The sequence below is a fragment of the Arachis ipaensis genome, chromosome B10, assembly GCF_000816755.2.
Source record: "Arachis ipaensis cultivar K30076 chromosome B10, Araip1.1, whole genome shotgun sequence".
In the NCBI taxonomy this organism is placed as follows: domain Eukaryota; kingdom Viridiplantae; phylum Streptophyta; class Magnoliopsida; order Fabales; family Fabaceae; genus Arachis; species Arachis ipaensis.
Window position 1 is genome coordinate 118,853,559 of NC_029794.2, and position 7,728 is coordinate 118,861,286.

General features: G+C 36.4%; 1 long non-coding RNA gene across 1 annotated transcript; it reads right to left on the minus strand.

Moving 5' to 3' along the window:
- LOC110268140 lies at positions 2,672 to 5,182 on the minus strand. Its single transcript, XR_002356218.1, has 3 exons — positions 4,963 to 5,182; positions 4,053 to 4,278; positions 2,672 to 3,474 (listed from the first exon to the last, which is right to left on the minus strand). It is a non-coding gene; the product is annotated as an uncharacterized LOC110268140 (long non-coding RNA).

A 7,728-nucleotide genomic window follows, 5' to 3' on the forward strand; every position in this document is an offset into this window, starting at 1 on the left:
TTCTAAAAGCATTATTTTGTAAAATAATTAGTATCTCCAATTTGGAGGTTATCATTGTTATGTTTGTGCTTCCAATCATAGGATGCTTATTATGTTATGTGGATTCTTTGTTATTAGACAGACATACTTTTAATGCCTATTATGGATTTATTTAGAAGACTAATGTCATGGCCTTAAGTTATGTTCAGAGAATATACTAGAATGGATTTTTAAATACAAGTTGTTAACCTTTCACGCTAAAATATTGTGCCGCAATATACCCGAATTGTACTTCAAAGTAATTGGATAAATGGCTTCAAAATAATACGCTACATACATTTAATATGAACACAACTTTCAATTAGCCACATGCACGTCATATTGTCCAAAACATACAATATAATATTAACTAGGCATAAGTCTCCCTTGGTCATCTGCATCCTCTCATTTGGGAGTGAATGATATTCACCCCTTTCCACACATTCCCTTCGCCCCAGTGGAACATCATTCAAATATTAATATAAATAATAACATGCCTTAATAACGTCTAATATGACAATAAAGGAGCCACAACATTAATGGAATAAATTACTTATACTCAACACCAAAAGTCTTGGTTCAAACAAATCTCATTCATAGGTAAAACACCACATAAAAATCATTTTCATAGCACAATAACCTACCATAATAAGGTCTAACATACATGGTAACACAACTAGAATCATAAAAGTGAACAACCAAATTAGAAACATATAACGTTATCCTAATTAGCTGAACACTTCATTTATAGGTAGTCATGTCTATCCACCTAGTTTTGTCATGACCTCTTTCCGGAAGAATAAACTCACCTATGCCCGGGTCTGCCATCCTGCAAAATAATATTTGGCCCGTGAAATCAAATATTGAATTTCAGAACATTAATGCACTCCAAATATCATCAAATAAGTAATAAGTACTAACATGAAGCATTACTACATGCGGTGAATATGACACACCATAATCCTAGGAATTAACCAAAATATACAAACCTCATCGTCGACATCGTCATCTGTGAAAGTGCAATTTCTTCGATCGTGGCCTAATCTGGAGCACCTCCTACAACGCCTCCCGTTATTACCATTCGTGCTCCTGTGAGATGTACCCTTCGACCTGATAAACTTTCGGTCGAGAATGTGAGTTTGATCTGCCCCTATTTAAACGCGACGACCCTTTTGTTCTATGACACAAAGAGATTCAAACTCCCTCGATATTCTGACGAATTTCGTCATGACAGTGTCGTATGTTTTTGTGGCTTGTGTGGCTAGAAAAAAAATCGATAGGCAAGCACTCCACAATGCACAGTATCTAACGTGAAATCCTTCCCTAGGATCAAATGCCGCATCCTTACTACTGTTGCCGACTACTATGGCATTTTTGCGCCACCTACGAAGCACCAATTGGCTTGGCATCTCTTCTTTTTCTAGCTCTTTGAGGACACAAAATATATGACAGCAAGAAATCCCTAATCTCTCCCATAACTTACAAAAACATGCATACTTATCACAACTTCTATCCAAGAACATCGAGTACACACGATAGGGCTTTCGAAAATTTTCTGAACATGAACTTCTCGATGCTACCAATACTATCCCTATGCAAGACTAACAATGTTGCAACCCTCTCGATCTGTTTTTGAACCTCGTAGAATATCTCCCTCATGCACAACTTGCTCGCAGATCTTTCCAAGGTTTCAAGACATATAGTCATCACCAGATTTGAGTAAAGAGTCTTGTAATCTGCAATGAATTCGTTATTCCAGTAATTCTTAACTACTCGATCCAGGTTCTGAACCAACTCAAGTAAGCAATTTCTAGACTTGATAAATTTCTTCAGTGATGAATTAATATCCTTACACTGAGAAGTAGTTTGAATGCCGACACAAAACTTCCCACCAAAGTAAGCATTTGCCCACATTTCTCTCTTTTTGTATGTCTTTGTAATCCAATCGTTGTCCTCTAAACTGAACGAGGTGACCATGTCTACCCAATAATTGTCAAACTCTTCCACATCAAAGTGACCATATACAGTAGTCTTAAACGCAACACAAAAATCTTTGTCATTGATATTCACAACAGCATTTCGAGCAAGATTTCAGGTGCATAGTCTATGTGTTGGGTTCAGGAATTCACTTTTAATGGCCTTTCGCATGGATTCATCACCATCTGTGATAACCACTTTTGGCTCCTTGTGCCTCATCACCTTCAAGAAGCTACTTATCAACCATTTGTAGGACGGAATCTTCTCATTCTCTAAAAAATAAACCTAAAAAGAATTGTCTGTCTATGGTGGTTGGTGCCCGAAAATATTACAAGAGGTCTGTTATATAAGTTTTTTCTGTACATCGGGTCAAATGCCAACACATTACCAACGCATTCGTAGTCATGCAGCATGTGACCATCTGATCAAAATAGGTGATCACGGTGCTTTTCAGCGCAATATGAGTACTACAACTGCCATAGGATCCAACTCAGCATTGCCCTTCAAGTACCTTATTGCTGCGGCTGCGTCTCCCTCCATGATCCTAGATTGCCTAATTCCATCCATATAATTATACAAGTCCTTACTTATGAAGTTAAGATTGCGATATCCACCACATATATGGGCAAAGAATCCCATGATTTGGGTTGTCTGGAACCTGGCTTCATGCATACTATGTATTCATAGCGTTTGGACGCAGATAACAACACAGAAGCATTCATAGCGTTTGGACTGCTAAATTGTTCACCTATGATATTCTCTGAGTTCCTATGATCCTCCGTTGAGGCATCTATATTGCTTCCACCACCATCCCAACCTTAGTATTCACGGTCGGTGGGGACACTATCCCCTTCCTCAGTCTGCGATTCCTCCGACCTGTTCGAATCATCTTCATTATCCGAATCGATGCTCCAAGCATCAATCCATTGGCCTGAAAACTCTGACGTGCTGCCATCGTCCAAATTCGGCTCACTGCCAGACATCCCTGAGTTAAACAAAAATGAAGCCAGTCAAGAACAAAGCATGTCGTAGACATAGTCATTTACAGAATTAACTTAAATGGAGACGATTGCTATACAATTAGGCATTAACCAAAGTCCATAGTTGTGAGTCAATAATCGATCCCTAACCTATTATGACTGAGTTGTAATTAAAAACTTTAGCCAATTAATTTGATTATTACATCATATAAAAAAGTATTATTAATTTTTTTTTATTTTTGGGGACATCACTTTTGGCCAATGCAAATGCTCCGCTTCTTGTATAGTTCACACTTGAAAAATGTTGGGACGTGCATTCACATTATTTGTCACACTACCTGAACCTAAACCTGCCAATGCCTTAATGCAACTTTGAGCCAAGACCTATATATACCTACATCACATTAGAGGAAGAAAAATGATATTTTCAATCCTTCATAACTCACACATAAATATGACAAACATAACTTACAGCTTCATCAATACTTCTAATATTCTCCTACAATCATCAATACATAATCATAGAAATAAAGTGTTAAATATTAACCCCTGAAACTTATCACTTCAAAATACAAGACCTGTATAGAGAAAGCTCACCATAAAAAATAGAATGAAATATGTAATTTTAAGACAAAAAATTTGCCAACATCTAGCATTGAATGGAAAAGATAATTCCAAAATTTTTATTCCAATAACCCCATTTGGTGGGAGTTCAAAAGTTGCAAATGCTAGAATATGTGACATGTTAAAGTGAATGACGAAAATGGTTAAAAATGGTACAAATTAAAAGTGTTTTAGAAGGAAAACCATTTTGTTTTCATTTTAAATCCATCTAAAAAAATATATTTTTAGAAATGGTTCAAGATAAATTTTTATCATCCTGTAAATAAATTGAACAAAAGCAAAACACTTGTACTAAAGCACTTGTGCAAGACTCCCATTTTTCATCCATACCTCTGCTATAGAGCTTTCATTTGTGATTCATATGATCTTTTAAATGCTCTATTTTAAATGTTCGATTTCATTTGTCTCAGATTGACCAAAAACAAAGTTAAATTCTAAGACCAGAATTCTTACCCGATATGCGAGAGTTCCAATCCATCGATGACCGACTTTGATGCCAGTCCCAAAATGCAACGCCATCACCTGCACAAATTCCTCTCCTACTTGCTATGTCAGACTTCTTCCAAAGGCCACACTTAATTCAAGCTACACAACCCTCGTCAAAGATTTTTCACTTTTAGAAGCAGACACCAAAAATGCGATGTGGCTACTCCATTTTACAAAAAAGCTTGTCATAATGCTAAAGAAAAATAAATCCCATTAGATCAATTTTCAATTACAAATGCTAATATACACAGCAAACTTTATTTTTTATACAAAAGGTGTATTCCTTTCCCGTTGCACATTGTTATACTTTCTTTGAATTTAAGCTAGAGTCCTATATGCACTTAATATTTCATACACTGTTCATTCTAAAAAATCACAATGATAATATTTCAGATAAACTCCAAAGGTCACTATTAGATTGGGATTGGAATTTTGAAATTATTTATGGATAGCAATACGAAATCGTAGATACAAAATATTCTTTAATTTTTCATTCCTTGGCGACGTAGATGCCATGACATTAACCCGGCCAGTAGATAAAACTAACATTTTAAAACAAATCTATGGTGCCCATTATCTATATCTTCGCTTAAATTTTCACTAAAATTGTCGTAAGTCTCGGCTAAACTAATCACACATAATTGGCATAAATGTCTAACTCAAAGTCACAAGTAACACGACTAATTTATATCTTACATACAGATCAACAAACTAGAACAACAAAAGCAATACAATAATTCAAGAACAAAGAACAATTCAATAGCTTAACAAAGGCACTTCAGTATATCATATGCTTAACAAAGCAAATTGACACAAAATTATTTCAGCAAATTCAGAACAACTACATATTCATCGGATTTAGAAAAAAAAAACTCACCAAAGTTAGAGCATACAAGAAGGACGAATAGGAGCCAGAGTCCACTGATTCAAAACAACAATGACACATAGGAGGAGAGACAGAGGACACTACGGGAGACAGAGAGCCAGTACTGACAGCTAGGGTTCAGGGTTTCTAGCCTTGAGAGAGAGAGAGAGAGAGAGAGAGAGAGAGAGAGAGAGAGAGAAAGAGAGAGAGAGAGAGAGATGGGGGGGAGGAGGGAGGATGGAGAGGAGAGGCAACAATGGAGCAAAGCCTAGGGTTCTGTTCTTCCTTTTCTCTTTCTCCCTGAGTCGCTAGCGAATATTCTAATTCTGCTCTTCGGAATCGCTTGGCTCCGGTACTCGGTAGATTCAAATGCCATTGTTAGGTGAGGTTATCTCAATCAACGATTCTGTCCTTCACCCAAACCTTCCTCAATGAATCTACTTCCAGAAACGGACGTTAAAGATGACCTTTGTCCACCTCCTGCAACTGAATGCCCAACTGCAGAATGAACCCTAATTTCCCCAAATGCTTTGAAGGTTTGTTCATTCAACTCTCAAATTTGATAAATTTTTTATTTTTTATGTCTCAATTCCCCCTGTTTCAAATATTGGAGTGTTTGAAATTAAAAAAAAATCAACTTCACCAATTACATTTGCTAATTCATTTGATTTGCTAATTAGCCATGTTTACTCGATTTTATTGTGCATCATTAAAGACACTAATGATTTCTATCAGTCAAACTCATCTGAGAGTTAGACTCATTCATTCCACATGTGAAGCTCCAATTGGCCGGAAATGTCTTAGCCACCATGACCACCAAAATGAATTGGCCATAAGCACGCACGCGCATGATAAACCACTATTTTATGGTTTATCTTGTGTTTAATTGAGTGGTTTCATCAAGCCTTTACTTACTTATTCACACGATTTGCATGATTTTATAATCCCTTCCTAGTATCGTTTTAAGATTGAAAATTTGCTTCCTAAAGATCTTTAATTAGAATATTTCAATTCTCCTTTATACCATTTGATGCCGTGATCCGTGTATTAAGTGTTTCAGGCTTCATAGGGCAGGAATGGCTTAGAGAATGGAGAAGAAGCTTGCAAAAATGGAAGGAACACAAGAAACTAAGGAGATGACCAGCGAACACCGACGCGCACGCATGGCTCACGCGAACGCGTGGAATGGAGAAAATTGCAGCGACGCGTGCGCGTGCCTGACGCGTACGCGTGGATTGGAGTCTGCACGAATGACACGAACGCATGGACGACGCGTACGCGTGACAAGAAAAATCGTTGAATGACGCGAACGCGTGGACGACGCGTACGCGTGACCTGCGCGATCTGCAGAATTAACAGAAAACGCTGGGGCGATTTCGGGCCGCGTTTCGACCAAGTTTTCGGCCCAGAAACACAGAATAAAGCCAGGAAACATGCAGAGACTCAACACACAACTTTACACGACTTCACATATTCTCGTTAGGATAGTTTTAGGTTTTTAGATCTGAATCTAGAGTGAATTACTCTTCCTCTAGGTTCTCTTTACATTCCCAGTTTATTGCTTTTGCTTTTGGATATTGAAGAGTCATTACCTCCGTTGAAGATACTATTCTAGTTTGTTTCCTTACTTACTCTTTTATTTATTCCATATTCTTAATTCTTGTTTAAAGCAGTAATTGGATTATTTTCATGAATTGTTAGTGCAAATGATTACTTTTATTTTTAATCAATTTTGAATCCCTATTTTATTTAATTTATCATGTCTTCTTCTATTATTTTTTATGAGCTTTATATTCATGTCAATGGAGTAGACTCCATATTTGACATGGGGGTTGATTAAAAGGAGACACTTGAGTTGGAAGGCTTAAGTGCTGTTTAAAACTGGAAATTGTTGGCTAGTTCTGTATTTACTAACGCTAGACCTTCCCAAGGGAGAGGACTAGAATTTGCGAATAAGAGTTAGCTCAATCACTTGACTTTCCTTTATTTAATAAGGGTTAACTAAGTGAAAACAACAACCTTTTTAATACTACACTTAAGAAATCCCAACAAGGATAGAACTTCCAATTAATCATTCCCCCAGTCAAGGCTTTTTATTTAGAATATTAATAATCATTCTTAGTTTTTGTTGCTTTAATTTACAATTATTTAATTTCTCATTATTCAACTCTCAAACTCTCGTGGAAATTCTTAATTAATAAAATAGCATCCTTTCTTGCAACTCGTTGGGAGACGACCTGGGACTCATACTCCCAATATTTTTCTATTCTAAATTTTTGTGACACTCTTCTAAACTGGTGAGACAGATTTTAGCTAATTAAGAGCTATACTCGCAACGCTGTTCTATTATATTATAATATCTTAATTGGCCTGACTTCTGTCTCTTACCAGCGCGCCCGCGCACACACATATATCTCAAAATTAGTTACTATGTAAAAGTACTCGAGTTTATTGGAAGAATAAGGGAGTGACTCGAGTGAATTGGAAGAGACTGCAATCAATTCTCATTACTAGAAAGAGAAGATACATATAGAAATGAAGTGGTTGATCAGCTAGCTGTCACCGATCACACACTGCATGTATATATGCACTTACTGTAGTTACTATTCTAGAAGATTAAATTACAATTAGCCTATTCTAATTCACTTGGTTGAACTACCAATCAGCTTGTGCACATGGGTCAAGTCACAGTGTATAAATATTTATGTAATTTAATTTATTTTTAATATATAATTTATATTATAATATATATTCTACAAAATTATTAAAATTGAACTG